We start from the raw sequence: 17,325 nt of genomic DNA on the forward strand, positions 1-17,325 counted from the left end.
ATGCTAATTGTTTTTTTTTTCTTCTTTTTTTTTAACATATTTTTATTTTAATTTTCTTACCTTTTATAAACACTATGGTTAAATTTTTAAAATTCTTTAATATGTTTACTTACTACTCTTTTTTTTGGCAAGTGATAAAAACTTTTACAGTCTGTCACATTTTGAATCCACTTTTCAGATTCTTAAAAAAGCACATGTCCAAACTGCTTTTTCAGACCAGCACCATGTATAACCTGGGTAACTGACTACACTCCAGCAAGGGCAACCAGCCTTAGTGATGCTGAATGTATTTGCATTACTGACTGCAACCTCAAACCCCACTCGGTTGTGAATACTGTGCATGATTCCACAGGATAAGCAGCTGGCTGTGTGCTAAGAGTCTGCTTCTGCAGAAAAATAGCTCCCCCTTTCCATCTAATGCAAATGTAAAATCACCAGAGCAATACCAAACAGCTTTCTGAGACCAACAACATGTGTAACCTAGGTGTCTGACTACACTCCAGCAAGGGCAACCAGCCTTAGTGATGCTGAATGTATTTGCATTACTGACTGGACCCTCAAACCCTAAAAGTATTCCTTATTTATACCAGTACACCTTAATTTATGGTGAAAACATAGTCCATATTATTTTACATGTTCCTCACATTTAAATTTCTCCCAAAACACAAAATGATAAACACAACTTCAACAAAAGGAATTCCAATGCTATTATTCATTTCTTAATTTACCATATACATCCCCTCTCAAACTCTAAACTCACCTTTAAAATTAGTTAGTTGTGAAAGAAATGTGGCACTCAAACAGCAGATTATCAGAGCCAGGATCTCTGTTCTCTACACCTCTCTCCTCTCAGCAGAACCAGATAATGGCAAAGTTTCCCTCTCTTTTTCCACACATATACATGTTAGGTTCAAATCTCAGTGCTTCCCCCTTTTTTTCAAATGTAATCACACATTTCTATTGGTTGAAAACCAACCCTTTTCCAAAAGTACCCTTCCCCCAACTTGACTTCTGCCTAGTACCCTTCCCCCAACTTGACTTCTGCCTGCTACCATAGCAACAGCTCATGGAACACTGCTGTGTGGAGTTAGGTCAGAAGTTGACCAAACAATGTTTCAATTCCACAGAGCAAGAGTGCTTGACTTTTCAAACCTAACAGCAAATCCATAGTACTGTTCTTTGGTAACACATTTTTTTGTACCAATACAAAACATGCTTCTATTAGTTTACACATACAGCCTAGTTTTTATTCTAGAATGGTATGAAACAGCCAATCAGTTCTTTTTGTTTAGAAAAAAATATGTATGCCTCCATTTCCAAACTGTCTTTCTTTTCATATTGCCATTCTACTGAAAGACACCTCCTGAGTGCATCCAGTTCTCCTTTGAAGATGTTCACAGTGTGGATTGTAGGGCACAGCTATGTCTTCTGGAGTGAAAAGTTTGCAGAGAAAACAGATATGGTGAGAGACCTTGCTTTGCCAAATGTAGACATTAAATGGATTGGTCAGAGAGGGTTAAAGTGGCACCAATTGATGCCATTGGTGAAATCCTTCATGCAAATCCAACACCCTGACCTCATAATAGTGCACTGTGGTGGCAATGACCTAGGCACTTTGACTGGGGTAGGTCTGGAAATGCTTATGAAGGACACCTTTGCACAACTGTTTTCACTTTTCCCTAAAACTGCCTTTGTGTTTTCCAACATATGCCAAAGGCAAAAATGGAACTGGTCCAATCATTTCTGTCCGCAGAATGACAAAGCAAGAAAGCACGTCAACAAATCTGTTTCTGCTTTCCTCCGTGACTATGGTATGGGTGCCATTTACCACAACAACTTGCGTTTTGACATGCAAGACATTTATAGAGGAGATGGTGTGCACTTCAATGATAAAGGGAACAGAGTCTTCCTCTTGAACCTTAGACTCTGCATCGGTACTTACTTGTAGGTACCACTAAAAAATCATTTCATAAACACAACGGCTCTTTTTAGAGCCCCCTAATATCTAAACACTTAAATCTGAATTTCATTTATTTTTTTATTTTTTTTTCTACCGTACGCTTACTGTAAGCTTACCGTACGCGTACCCCGTGATTTTTAAAAAAAATCAATAAATGTTTTCTTTGTACTTTACAGTCCTTCTTTGACCCCCTCACAAATGTAAGGGGGTCTGTAACTCTCCTCATTGCCCCGTTTTCTTGTTTTCACTCTTTTTTTTCTGAGTGAAACACACAAAATGGCGGCCGCCGCTTCCTGGTTTCGGCCGATTCGAATGTTTACTAAAATCTAACAGCCAATCAGAATCGCGCTCGCGCACGCCACCGTACGCGTACCGTAAACTTACCGTAAGCGTACGGTAAGCGTACCGTAAGCGGGCTCAGATATATATATTGATTTAAAGGCTATTTTCTCAGAATCTACTGAACAGATTTACACCAAACCTACAAAAGGCACTTCCTTGACATAGGGACTACCTCTCTGCCAAATTTCTAGTAATTCTGTTCAGCCGTTCGGGCTGTAGCTCGTTCTAAAGGTCCTATGGAAAAAAGCATGGGAAAAACGCGTTTTGGGACCCCCCTTTTATCTCAGCCCCTGCTTGACGTATCCCCCCGAGACTTTCAGGGTAGGAGCGGAGCGTAGCGCCCCACCTATTTTGAGAAATTCGCGAGGATTCATCGACCGGCGCCAAAGTTATTCAAAATAGAATGTTGCGGATTTCCTATGGAAAAGGGGTCCTAACTATAACTACCTACTGGCGACCGCCAGTAGGTAATATATATATATTACCTACTGGCGGTCGCCAGTAGGTAGTTATAGTTAGGACCACGTTTCCATAGGAAATCCGCAACATTCTATTTTGAATAACTTTGGCGCCGGTCGATGAATCCTCGCGAATTTCTCAAAATAGGTGGGGCGCTACACATGTAACTTTTGGTGCATTTACCTTTTTCTCATTCTCAGGAAAAGTAAAAAACTGCCATACAAAGCTGTCCTTCTGCTTCCTGTTCCTCTGCCTCTCAAGAGTGTCCTGCTCACTGTCTGAAGTAGGTTGCTGTTCAGCCATTGTCTCTCAACAACAGAATAGCTCCTTCTCCAAAGGAATCAGAACTAATAATGAGGGGAGTAGGTGTGGTTTGGGAAGAATCTGGAACAGAAAGTACTTCAAACCAATCATAAGTGATGATTCTTGATCACATGACTTGCCATGAGGGGATTGGGTGTGGTATTGAAACAATTAGAAACTGAAAGTAATGATAACCAATAAGAAATGTTGTTTTATTATGTATAAACCCGAGGTGCGCGCACTGCGCAAGCTCCGTGCGCGCACCCTGTGATGACGTATGCACGAACGCGTAAACGCGCAGGTGCATACGTCATATACGCGCACCTAGCGCGCATACGTTTAACACGCGTATACGCGACCGTTATTGCGTGTAATTTTAGCGTATGCGGAAGTAAACCGCGTCGAGGGCGTAGGACGCATGCGTACGTACGTACGCATACGTACTGGGTGCGCGCTCCCAGCGCGCACCAATAAGTATATTTGCGTACGTAAATAACGTACGCCGGAATTCATAAAAAACATACGAAATAGTACTAGGTGCGCGCTCAGAGCGCGCACCCCAAGAATTTATAAATAAAAAAAAAAAAAGAGGACATTAAATAATTAAAAAAATTATAAAAAAAAAAAACTAATTGAATTATTTAAAAAAATAATTTAAAAAAAATACAGATAATATATAAATGAATATAAAGTAATTTTATTTAAATAAAAAAAAATATCTTTAATTAAAAATACATAACTTAGCATATAAAAAACCATACAAATTCTCAGAAAAAAACATAGGTTTCAAAAACGAAATATTTAGGGATTAGCATTTAAAAAACCTTGCAAATTCACTGACAAAACCATAGGTTTCACACACGTTATAGTTAGGAATTAGCATTTAAAAAACATGAGTGATGTCACTGACCATGTCATGAGTGATGTAATATGTGACGTCATCAGCAGTGCATTGCGGGCGCGTGCGAGTTATAGTTAGCTGAACTAACTATAACGGGGCAATTTCATTGGTTTTTTACGAGTAAAATGTCCAGCTAACTATAACATGTGTGAAACCTATGGTTTTTTCACTGAATTTCTAAGGTTTTTTAAATGCTAATTCCTAACTATAACGTGTGTGAAACCCATGGTTTTTTCAGTGAATATATATATATATATCTTCAAACGCTGACTCCCAGTGTTCATCCCTTTAATAATTTGTAAATGAAACTCAGGTGAGTATCGTTGCAATGATTCCTGGGACTGGAAGTCCTATCAATAACACCCATGTTGGCTGCTGGCATCCAAGTGTGTGAATATCCAAGTTTATCAATCTTGAGTGTGCCGATAGCACTTTCCCCCATACAGCCACTCGCCTGTTCGTTCCGCTCTGCTGTCCATGGAACAGCTGCGGAGCCGCTGTCATACGCGGCGGTGCTCCCCACGGCCGGGCCGGCCGTCTGTATTTTCAAAACCACAATTGCCCACAAAGGCGGGGTGCACTCACATTCGGCGTTCTCCGGGTCAGGGAAGGGAAAGGCACACCCAGCGTCTGCAGTGACCTGACGCGTTTCAGGATTACTCCCTTCTTCAGAGGCTTACTGCTACACAAGGAAACACCAGCACGCTGACTCCCAGTGTTCATCCCTTTAATAATTTGTAAATGAAACTCAGGTGAGTATCGTTGCAATGATTCCTGGGACTGGAAGTCCTATCAATAACACCCATGTGGGCTGCTGGCATCCAAGTGTGTGAATATCCAAGTTTATCAATCTTGAGTGTGCCGATAGCACTTTCCCCCATACAGCCACTCGCCTGTTCGTTCCGCTCTGCTGTCCATGGAACAGCTGCGGAGCCGCTGTCATACGCGGCGGTGCTCCCCACGGCCGGGCCCGCCGTCTGTATTTTCAAAACCACAATTGCCCACAAAGGCGGGGTGCACTCACATTCGGCGTTCTCCGGGTCAGGGAAGGGAAAGGCACACCCAGCGTCTGCAGTGACCTGACGCGTTTCAGGATTACTCCCTTCGTCAGAGGCTTACTGCTACACAAGGAAACACCAGCACGCTGACTCCCAGTGTTCATCCCATTAATAATTTGTAAATGAAACTCAGGTGAGTATCGTTGCAATGATTCCTGGGACTGGAAGTCCTATCAATAACACCCATGTGGGCTGCTGGCATCCAAGTGTGTGAATATCCAAGTTTATCAATCTTGAGTGTGCCGATAGCACTTTCCCCCATACAGCCACTCACCTGTTCGTTCCGCTCTGCTGTCCATGGAACAGCTGCGGAGCCGCTGTCATACGCGGTGGTGCTCCCCACGGCCGGGCCGGCCGTCTGTATTTTCAAAACCACAATTGCCCACAAAGGCGGGGTGCACTCACATTCGGCGTTCTCCGGGTCAGGGAAGGGAAAGGCACACCCAGCGTCTGCAGTGACCTGACGCGTTTCAGGATTACTCCCTTCTTCAGAGGCTTACTGCTACACAAGGAAACACCAGCACGCTGACTCCCAGTGTTCATCCCTTTAATAATTTGTAAATGAAACTCAGGTGAGTATCGTTGCAATGATTCCTGGGACTGGAAGTCCTATCAATAACACCCATGTGGGCTGCTGGCATCCAAGTGTGTGAATATCCAAGTTTATCAATCTTGAGTGTGCCGATAGCACTTTCCCCAATACAGCCACTCGCCTGATAAAAAACCAATGAAATTCCCCCTTTATAGTTAGTGCAGGCAACTATAACTCATGCGACCGCAATCCTCTGCTGATGCTAATACTGTATTTAGACAATTATTTGCCCATGTCTTCTTCCATTAAATTTTAGCTATACATATATTACAAATATTTTTTTTTCATAAAGACACATATGTCATCAGCAGAGGATTGCGGTCGCGTGAGTTATAGTTGCCTGCACTAACTATAACGGGGGAATTTCATTGGTTTTTTATCAGTAAAATGTCCAGCTAACTATAACATGTGTGAAACCTATGGTTTTTTCACTGAATTAGCAAGGTTTTTTAAATGCTAATTCCTAACTATAACGTGTGTGAAACCTATGGTTTTTTCAGTGAATTTGTACGTTTTTTTAAATGCTAAGTTACTTTACGCCATTCGTGGCGTTCGCGCACCGCGCGCCCACTTTACGCAGTTAGTGCCGTGAGTGGGCCATGTACGCACGATGCGCTTTGCGCACCGTGCGCACACGGAGGACATATTATGCGCTTCGTTGTGAAAGGTAAGCTTTTTAATTTTCAAATAAAAAAAATGCCATGCACAAATGGTGTCCTGCGGGCACCATTTGCACACGGGGTGGGGAGAGTGTGGATAATTTTTTTTTTTTTTAATTTTTTTTACCGTACGCGTACGGTAAGCGTAATCGGCGATTTTTTGAAAAAAAATAAAAATGAATTTTTGGCCTTGGGGGTTCTTTGGGGACACATTCATCAAGGCTAGGTGGTTAGGAGCTGTCTAAACAGTCCCTTTACATGTTTTTTGCCTTTGTTTTTCCTCCCCCCCTCAGAGTGCGAGAGAGAAAATGGCGGCCGCCGCTTCCTTGTTTCGAACGATTCGAATGTTTACTAAGATCTAACAGCCAATCAAAATCGCGCTCGCGCACGGCACCGTACGCGTACGGTAAGCTTACCGTAAGCGCACGGTAAGCGCACCGTAAGCTGGCTCAGATATATATATTGATTTAAATGCTATTTTCTCAGGAACTACTGAACAGATTTACACCAGACCTACAAAAGGCACTTCCTTGACATGAGGACTACCTCTCTGCCAAATTTCAAGTAACTCTGTTCAGCCGTTCGGGCTGTAGCTGTGTCTAAAGGTCCTATGGAAAAATGCATGGGAAAAACGTGTTTTGGGACCCCCCTTTTATCTCAGCCCCCGCTTGACAAATCCCCCCGAGACTTTCAGGGTAGGAGCGGAGCGTAGCGCCCCACCTATTCTGAAAATTTCGCGAGGATTCGTCGACCGGCGCCAAAGTTATTCCAAATAGAATGTTGCGGATTTCCTATGGAAACAGGGTCCTAACTATAACTATTTACTGGCAACCGCCAGTAGATAATATATATATATATATATGTTTACCGCGTTATGCTGCTCCTTGCCGTTACACCTTCCCACAGTACCGGTGCCTGCGATGGCTGAGGCAACTGTCTTGAACATTGTCTTTTTGGGTATTTCCTGGAACTTCAAGGATAAACACAGTGGCACACCTCCAGACAGCATAAAATATTTATTATGCACAAAAACGACGTGTTTTGACCAAAGCCTTTTTTGAGTAAACTTCATGTGCCCATATGCCTCTAGAAATAATCACAGCAGTTCAGATATATATATACACACTCCAAACACAGTCTTTGGCTGTGAGTGCTGTGGGGTTGGCCACAGAGCTGTGTCTATGGCCAAGCACTGTGGTCTACCCCAACTTTGGCCACAGGAGCTGGTATTCAGCCAGGGCCTGCGTTCAACCCTTTGGTGCATCTCTCCTCCCCAAGCCACTTCAGGCCCCAGGGATCACATCATCTGGGGGCCATTGTTTTTCTATTAAGTGCAGGGGGTGTACAGCCCCCTCCTATAGCCACTAAGGGCTCCTGGGGCCCCAGCCCTAGAGCATTTTTTTCTTTTAAGGGGCATATGGTGCCCCTCCCTGATCCACTAAAGGCTCTGGGGAGCCCATCCCCAGTGGCCTTTTTTTCAAAATCAGGGGTGGGGCACACGTCCCTCCTCTGGAGCCAATAGTGGAGCCCAGGGAGCCCATTCCTGAGGACAAAGGGGTGGGAGGCACAAGGTGCCCCAAAGACCCCTAATTCTGTGGTCAAAACCTATATTTTAAGGGGCAGTGGGTTTGTGACCCTCCTCTTTGAGCCTTACTAGGTCCCAGAGACCACATTGACCAAAGCCTATAGTGGCCCTGGGAACCCCATCTGCTGGGGCCTGTGCTGCTTGTAGGTGGGTACCTCAGTGCCCAACCTGGGCACCCACTAAACAGTAAATGTGGGTCTTCAGCAGAGCCTCAGGGACCCCTTGGACCCAGCCAGCTCCCCTCATGCACCCACTCTGGGTGTTGCCAGACAAGCTGTTTTTGTTTGCCAGGCAATTGTTTTTGTTTGCTGGGTGGGAGCAATGTGTTATTGTATGGATAAAAGAGTGCAGTCAGGGAAACAAAAGCTTGCTCCCACCCAACAGGAGCATTTTTACAGAATTTAAACAAGCAACTACAGATATGTGGGAACACTCAGTGCACATGGTGTCCAATAAGTATACGACTGTTCAGAGGAAGCCAGCTTACTCAAGATACTCAATGTCTAATCCAAAATGAATGCCCTACTAGGGACAGCTCTTACCTGTGTCAAGCCCCTCACAGTCACTGAACCTACATTGAGAAATTAAGTTGATGTGAATAGAAATGTGGGCACTGTAAACAGTGTTTACTTTCTGGAGAATGTTTACCCGATGCCACACTGTTTGCAGACAGGGAAACTCTCATGAAAAATTCCCCACAGAGTATTAAAAAGTATCTACTAAGAGCAGTGTACACTCTATGCAACACTTGTCAAAAAAGATACTATTTGCTTAAAATAGCCAATGTTTGAAGATGCAGAAAATTATACTTCCGAAATCCTTCATACTGTGTTGAAAAGTTTATAGACAGCATATCATTTGAAGCCAAAGAAGCACATATACATAGGTTAGTACCTGGTGCACACAGTCTGTCATTTTATGTAGACATTGTCATGCTGGGACAAACCTGTTTAATAACTCCAAGCTGCTTACAATACTTAGTATGTAGTATTGGAACATGCTGAAGACAAATCTTCAACCGTCACCTCCACACAAAGTTACTCTTCAAAGTAAGAATGTATAACATGTTCAATACCACTACACACCTATGATGCATAAGGAGTACATGCTTTTGTAAACACCTATGCACATTAGCTGGACACAGTCTGCAAGCATTTTGGTAGAAAAGTAATATAGTTGCCACTCGCCATTATGTAAACTATAATATAAACTAATACACCCATTGGATGATATATTCAGTGATGTCATCAGTGATGGCATCAATTATGTCAATTGAGATGTCATCAGTGATATCGTAAATGATGTAATAGAACATGTCATGAATGATGTAATATATGAGGTCATAAGCATTGCATGGCGGGGGCACAGGTTATAAGTATCCCTGCTGATCAGAACTGTTGAATTACTGTGCTTTTTAGTTTAACTATGAACCATAGTTTGTTTCCTAGTGCATTTCTAAGGCCCCCGCAGCCTCTGCTGACTCCCCACCTCCTGTGGGAGCCGGCATTGCTTTGAGACCCACGGAGCTGCTGAACATGCAGTTCCCTGGATCTCAAACTTAAATATTTTTCCCTGCTCGCTTGACAGCGGGCAGGGAGAAATACATGCTCTGCTTTCAGCAAGCAAGAGCATGTTCTGCTCTCACTAGATGAAAGCAGAGCAGGATTTCTATGGCTTGGCAGGAACAGTGCTCCTCCCAAGCCATAGCGCACAGCAATGTCCCTGGTGTGGACACCCCAGGATATTGCTGGAGCCGGCCCTGGGAGGTGGCAGTCCCACAAAAGTAGGTCTTTTATTATGTATAATAACCTACCTCTATCTCCTAAAACACTTTCTTAATCTTTCTCAGTCTTATATTTCTTTCTTCTTATTCACTGAAACGTTAAATATATTTCCAATATTCTTTTTTATCACTTGTGTTATCTTTTCTTTTCAGCAAAAATGATTGCGAACCAAGGTAAGTCTTTGGTTTTTCTTTTGTCTTGACAGTATTTTTTCTTATGTGCATTTATATACAACAGTTTTTTGTTTTATGCCTCAATAGACTAGGTTATACAATTGGTTATTTACTCTATTTGTATTGCCCAGCCACTTAGCTGCCACTTAGCTGTGAGTGATTTTATCCCTCTTTCACTGGGAATTTCGCCGACTGACACCGCTTGACTTCCTTCCTCTAGGAGACCGTTTCTATGGACTCCAGATAATAGAGGAGGAGTTCTGATGAGAACTATACACCCACAAACCCCATTCTTGCCGTAGGCTGAGTGCGCAGGCTCCGAGTCGGAAAGCACAGAAGATAACCTAGACCCGACGGGTACTAGGACAGAAGGAACCGAACACCAACTAAACTACTGATAATCACAGGAACCCGAAGGATTACAAGGAAGCACAGGGAATAAGGTACCGGTGAGGGGAATTGCTTTGGTGAAGTGCGCAGTTTGAAGGAACCGTGTACTTCACCAACATTCCAAATACACTCAAGATGAAAAACAACTAGACCGCGTATCTGTTAGGGGGTTCGGCAGCCATCTTGGAATTCCTTTTGTGCCACAACCTGTTCCAGGTGTACCTCCCCAATCGACCATTTCTCTTCTTGTAGATTTTGCTGGCTTGTACAGTCCAAACAGTTTCCGCTGACTGAATTGAAAGCCTGACAGTCCCCCCAACAAAGGAGGTCCTTCCGGCTGTGGTTTTGTTGGAAATCTCTGCTGAAAAGATTTTACCAACCTTGGAGCATGAACATCTGATTCCAACTCCCATGAACGCTCCTCTGGACCATAGTCCTTCCAGTCCACTAAATAGTAAAGCTTCTTCTTTACCCTTTTTGAATCTAAAATTCCTTTCACTTTAAATTCCAGACCAGATTTTAGCTGAATGGGTGTAGGAGGTGAATTTTTTCTCAAATCAGGCGATGTCTTTTTCAACAAGGAAATATGAAATATTGGGAGAATGTTAAGCTTATTGGGTAATTTTAACCGGTAATCCACTGGATGTATTCTTTTTTCTATCAGATATGGTTCGATATATCTGGGTTGGAATTTACGATTTCCTTTTAGTCTAAGGTTTTTAGAAATTACCAAAACACTATCCCCAACTTCTAATGGAGGACCTTCTCTTCTCTTTCTGTCAGCATAATTCTTATATTTCTCTTTTGCCTGCTCTAGATTTTTTTATGCTGTTTGGTGGATTTGTTTGAAGTATGAGACTAAATCTTTGACTGCCGGGACAGTGACTTCTGTTTGCCTTACAGTAGAGTTCGGGTGTCTTCCATAAAATGGAGAAAAACCTGTGGAGACATTTCTAGCATTTTATGTGCAAACTCTGCTGCTCACAGATAGTCAGGCCAATCCCCATCCCGATTCAGAAGGAACAGCCTTAAATACTGTTCCAATTCTTGATTCACTCTCTCGGTCTGTCCGTCTGTCTTGGGATGGTAACTTGTTGAATATCTTGTTTCAATTCCTAAGCTTTCACGAATGCCCTCCAAAAATGAGACCAGAATTGTGAACCTCAATCTAAAATTATTACTTTTGGAATTCCCTGTATTCTCACTAGCTGTTTGCTGAAATGGATAGCTAGTTGTTTAGCAGTAGGAACCCTTTTTAGTGCCAAGAAGTGTACCATCTTTGTTAAGGCATCTACGAACACTAAGATAGTGTCCAAACCTTGGCTGGAAGGTAAATCAACTATCAAGTCAAGGGTGATGGTATGCCAGGGAAAGGGAGGGATTGGCATAGGTTGTAATAAACCTTTGGGGGCTTGTCGTTCAGAGTTTCCCTGAGCGCAGACTTCACAGGTTGTAACATATGTTTCAATGTTCTTATTCATCGGTGGCCACCAATAACTCCTTTCCACAAGATCTTCAGTCTTTAATTCACTTTTATGTCCTGCCAGAAGATTGTCATGACACTCGTGCATTGCTTGATCTTGTAGTTCCTTAGTTGGTCGATACAAGGCTCCTTTGTAGTAGGGCAATTGGTGTAGAACTTCTCCCTCGACTCCTGTTTGGACCATTCCTGTATTTCTTCTGGACTTAGGGCTTGAGCTACTTGTTCCTGCATATCATTGCATTTTGTTGTACATATAATCTTGGATTCTGAGATTATCGTTTAAATTTCTTTCTGATCCTTTTGATGTTCCGTGTCCATCCTGGACAAGGCGTCCGCCTTTCCATTTTGAGTTCCTGGCTGGTAAGTGATTACAAAATCATAGTCTGCAAAATAGAGCAACCATCTGAGTTGTCACAGGGTTAGTGTTCTTGCTGATTTTAAAAACGTTAGGTTTCAGTGGTCGGTGAAGACCATGATAGTATGTCTTGCCCCCATGAGGTAGTGCCACCATTCTTTAAATGCATCCTTAATGGCTGACAACTCTTTTTCTGTTATCGTGTAGTTTGCTTGAGCTGAGGTCAGCTTTCTTGAACGATAGGCTACCAGATGGAGCTAGCCAGTTTCCTTATGTCTTTGGGATAGTATTCCCCCCACAGCCTGATCCGAGGCATCTGTCTCTACATAAAATGGTTCTGAGGGATCCGCATGCAACAGAATTGGAGCAGAAGTAAAATTTATTTTCAAGGCCATAAAAGCTTCCTCTGTCCATTGAATTGCTACTCCTTTCTTGAGCAACCATTTGAGAGGAAGTTTTTTTCATGAAAATTCACAAATGAACCTTCAATAGAAATTCGCAAAGCCTATAAAGCTTTGAACCTCTTTTACACTCGAGGGCAACCTCCAGTCAATCACCACTTGAATCTTTCTTTCATCCATGTTTATTCCCATTGGAGAGAGAATAAAAGCCAGAAATTCCACTTTGAAAGTGCATTTTTCCAATTTTACAAACAATTTGTTCTCTCTGAGTTTCTGCAACACTTTTCTCACCTGTTCTTGATGTTCATTCTTGTTTACTGAATAAATCAAAATATCATCGATATGTACAATTACACTTTCATCGATGAATTCACTGAGGACATCATTTATAAAATGTTGGTAGGCGGCCGGCGCATTTCAAAGTCCGTACAGCATCACCTGGTACTCGAACAGTCCGAATCTAGTTCTGAAGGCTGTCTTCCATTCATTGCCTTCTCTGACTCTAATTAGATGGTAAGCACCTTGTAAATCAAGTTTTGTATAAACTTGTGCTCCCTTGACCTGGTCCAACAAGACTGAAATGAGGGGCAGAGGGTATCGATTTTTTTTTGTGATTCTGTTGATTGCACGATAATCAATACAGAATCTCAAAGCTCCTTCCTTTTTGGGCACGAAGAACAAGGGCGATGATACAAGTGATTGAGAAGGCCGAATAAACCCATTAGCCAGGTATTTGTCCAAGTACTGTTTCAAATGTTGGTGTTCTTTTTCAGTCAGGGCATATACCCGACTGCAAGGTAGATTGGAACCCAGTTCCAACTCTATCTTGCAGTCATAAACATGATGAGGGGGCAGTTGTTCCAGTTCTTTTTCATTGAAGACATCTTCAAATTCCTGGTATTCAAGAGGTATTTCCTTAGAATCGATTATACACTCAGAACCTCCTGTAGCACACAATGAGCCAGCAGGATTACATCTCTTCACACCTTTCAATCCTCCGAAACAATTTCCCTTGCAATAGTCTGACTCCATCACTATGGTCTGGGCACTCCAGTTGATGGTAGGTGTGTGCTCAGTGAGATATGGTAATCCCAAAATGAACTGGAACTGTTGTGCATCGATTAAATTATATTAGATCACTTCTCTATGTCCTTCCTGGGAAATCATTTCCACTTGTTCCGTATGGCTCACAATGGGCCGAGACGAAAGGTTCATTCCATCTACTGCTTGTACCGGTTCGCTTTGGAATTTTGGTATAGCTCTCAACCCCACCTTGGCCGCAAATTTTAGATTGCAAACATTTCCGGTGGCCTCTAAGTCAATCATCACAGAAACTTCAGTCAGGGTCACTTGTCGAAATTTTGTTAGTATAGACAGAATCATATGCGGTGAAAATGACTGTAAGGTATTTGGCACTCGATGTTCGTTTGGCGTTGTCTCTTGATTCGCATCCACCCGTCCAACTCCTCCTACAGGTGGTGCTGGGAGTTTTCCATTGGCTTTAACAAGATTTTTGGCTTCTTTGGGCAACCTCTCACGAAGTGACCGTTTAAACCGCATTACAAACACAAGTTGTTGACTCTTCTTTTGTCCTTCTTCGTTAATGGGCCTCTTATTGTTCCAATTTGCATGGGCTCTGTGCCTGATGGCCCTTCTGTAATTTTACTGTTTTCAACTATGACTCTATCAAATCTTGGTGAACCGGTTTGAGCTGGACTATGCACAGGGACACCAAATGAGCCCCCAGTGCAGGACTTCAAAGCACTCAGAGAGTGCTCCCACCAAGCCCCAATAAACATCAGCCAGTCTGGGAGGTGGTTACACCTCCCTGTGACAGGAAACCTATCATCCATCCTCCCCTGCTGGAGTTTTGATCAGCAGCAGGAATCCAGACTTGTGTCTGTGGCTGCAGCATCCATTTTGTGATGTCAGGGCTCTATTAGATTGCTACCGAGTATACCAATGCTGCCATGTCTCTCCCTCTAGAAAGGTGGGATCATACTCCCACACCAGTTACTGGTATGGGGGTATGATTCCAAGGTGTTAGACACCAAACACAACATGTTTCCGTGCAGCCAGTCCAAAGTTAGCATTTACCATTTAGTTATAATGCACTTAAGAGTATATGGTCAGGCTGCACCACTGACAACCCCGGAGAAGAGATTCCGAAGGCTGCAGAGGGGCTCAGCTCATGCCTGGGCACCCTCTCACATATAACCAAGCACTCTGCCTTCAGGGTTGTTAAGGCCTGCCATAGGAGTGACTGATAGGTTTGTATGTGCAGTGATGGGTGAGGTATAGTTAACCTATACCTCAGTAAGGGGTGCATGCACCACCTTACCCAGGCTGCAGTAGCAGACCTGTGGTGTCATTTTGGGTGACTTCCCAAGTGGTGGCATAATACATGCTTCAGCCCCTGGTAGACCTCTGGGGTACCTATGCCCTGGGTACATAATATACCATATACTAGGGACTCACAAGGATACTTCAGGATCCAATCTGTGGTGTACCTAAAGTGCATGCAATCAATTTAGAGAGGAAGCAGCTAGGCTGGGGCCCTGAATAGCAGGGTCCCAACCAGACTACAGTCGAAAAACAGTGAAACACCAGCAAAAAGTGAGGGTAAACATGTGAAGCAAATCCTACTCTCCTACAGCCGCATCACTGCTTAGGTATGATAAGATAAACGCCACTCTGGATTGCATGTCAGGGAAAATTGAAGGACGGCACATGAAATGCAAAGAGCATTGTGTGAGGAATAGTCGTGCCTTTTGTGGGTCTCCACTAAAACGTTCTGGAGGGGCCAACAATATAACAGGGGGCAATGAGTGTGCCACTTGCGTAGTTAACCTATTTGAACTCTTGGGGGAAGACCCTATTGCTTCTTTACCAGAGCTAGCTTGTTGTCCCACTCTCAAGGTTAACTATGCTGTTTCTTTCATAGAACTTATTACTTCTTGTCTGAGAGTTTGTTTTTCTTTTCTAACTGCAACTAGCTCCGTTTGAAAAGCTTCCAGGAATGCACTTAGGGTTTGTAAATCAATTCCTTCGACCATTCTGTTCCGGTGCAAGTATAAAATGTGGGCACTTCACTCTGTAAAGGAGAGGAACTTGCACAGGAAAAGAAGTCGCTATTTCCCAACACCCCCTCAGAGATACTTCGGAGACTGATATTAATCTAGTCTCCAACAGACCCCCAAGGGGGAAGGGGGAATTGGACAAAATAACAAATATGAAGAGACTGTCCTGGAATTCTGGCTTCTGTCCTCTCTCTCTTATTCAGCCTCGTTCTTCATAGTGTTGTGGTAGAGGAAACCTAGAAAACTAAAACATGAGAGTTACCGTCACTCCTAATCTATCTCTACTATCTTACTTAATATTGTTCTTCTCTCAACGTCTAAACCTATCCAAACTTCCTGGATACTGAGTCTCTCTTCTGTTCTTGTATTCTGTTTCTTGCACTTTTACACTAGTATGTTATTTTCTGTGTTGCTTTTAGGCGAGAGCTCTAAAGGAACTAAACACACAATAGTTATCTTTCATAATTCTCTTTTCCTAGTCAGCTTTTATTTCTAATGCTTTTATTATGTAGAATAACCTACCTCTATCTCCTAAAAGACTTTCTTAATCTTTCTCAGTCTTATATGTCTTTCTTCTTATTCACTGAAACTTTAAATTCATTCCCAATATCATTTTTTATCACTTGTGTTATCTTTTCTTTTCAACAGGTTATATAAGATTTGCCACCGAAGGTAAGTCTTTTGTTTTTAACTGTATTTTTTCTTCTGTACATTTATATACAACAGTTTTTTTGTTTTATGCCTCAAGAGACTAGGTGATACAATTGGTTATTCACGCTACTTGTATTGCCAAGCCACTTAGCTGTGAGTGATTTTCTCTCTCTTCCACTGGGAACTTCGCCGACTGACGCCCCTTGACATCCTTCCTCCAGGAGGACGTTTCAATGGACGCCAGATAATAGAGGAGGAGTTCTGATGAGAACTATACGCCCACAAACCTCATTCTTGCCGTAGGCTGAGTGTGCAGGCTCCGCGTCAGAAAGCACAGGAGATAACCTAGACCCGACGGGTACTAGGACGGAAGGAACCAAACGCCAACTAAACCACCGATAATCTAAGTAACCCGAAGGATTACAACAGAGCACAGGCAATAAGGTAGCAGTGAGGTGAATTGCTTCAGTGAAGTGCACAATTTGAAAGAACCGTCCGCTTCACCAAGATTCCAAAAACGCTCGATATGAAAAACAACTAGACCACGTATCTGTTTGGAGGTTCGGTAGCCATCTTGGGATTCCTTTTGTGCTACAACCTGTTCCAGGTGTACCTCCCCAATCAGCCATTTCTCTTCTTGAAGATTTTGCTGGCTTGTACAGTGCAAACAATTTCCATTGACGGGCCTGGAGGCCTGACACCAGGGCTGCATGGGGACGCTGGAGCACCCCAATGCATTTTTATTTAATATAGCCCCATGGAGGTGGTGGTCCCCGGGGCTGTGTGGGGGGCTGGAGCCCCCAAGCATTATGTTTTAATAAGGCTCCAAGGAGGTGGCAGTTTTGAGGCAGTGGGGGGGCCTCGTGGGCCCCATGGATTTCACTGAATCAGCCCCCGGGAGGTGGCAGTCCCCAGGGCTGTAGGGGACATAACCGGGTCCCCACATCATTACTCTGTATTGCCCCGAGGACCTGGATCACCCGGGGGCCTAAACTATATGAAGTGTGGGAGACCGTACTTTGTTTATTTTCAGCCGGATTCACTGATCCAACGTGACTCCCGCCAAAGGTTTTTTTTTTTTAAATGCTTTATTGGGCATTGGGAGCCCATGGGGGACCCCATGAACGGGCCTAGGGGATCAGCATGTTT

At 43.3% G+C, this 17,325-nt stretch overlaps 1 long non-coding RNA gene across 1 annotated transcript in view; it reads left to right on the forward strand.

Annotated features, from left to right (window-relative positions):
• Window positions 1-17,325, forward strand: part of LOC146790002 (uncharacterized) — a 529,013-nt gene that overhangs the window by 188,420 nt on the left and 323,268 nt on the right. The window contains exons 2-3 of the long non-coding RNA XR_014969890.1: window positions 9,796-9,816; window positions 16,174-16,197. This is a non-coding gene — a long non-coding RNA (uncharacterized LOC146790002). The remainder of the gene's footprint in view (window positions 1-9,795; window positions 9,817-16,173; window positions 16,198-17,325) is intronic.

This window comes from Triturus cristatus, chromosome 10 (assembly GCF_964204655.1).
Source record: "Triturus cristatus chromosome 10, aTriCri1.1, whole genome shotgun sequence".
Taxonomy (NCBI): domain Eukaryota; kingdom Metazoa; phylum Chordata; class Amphibia; order Caudata; family Salamandridae; genus Triturus; species Triturus cristatus.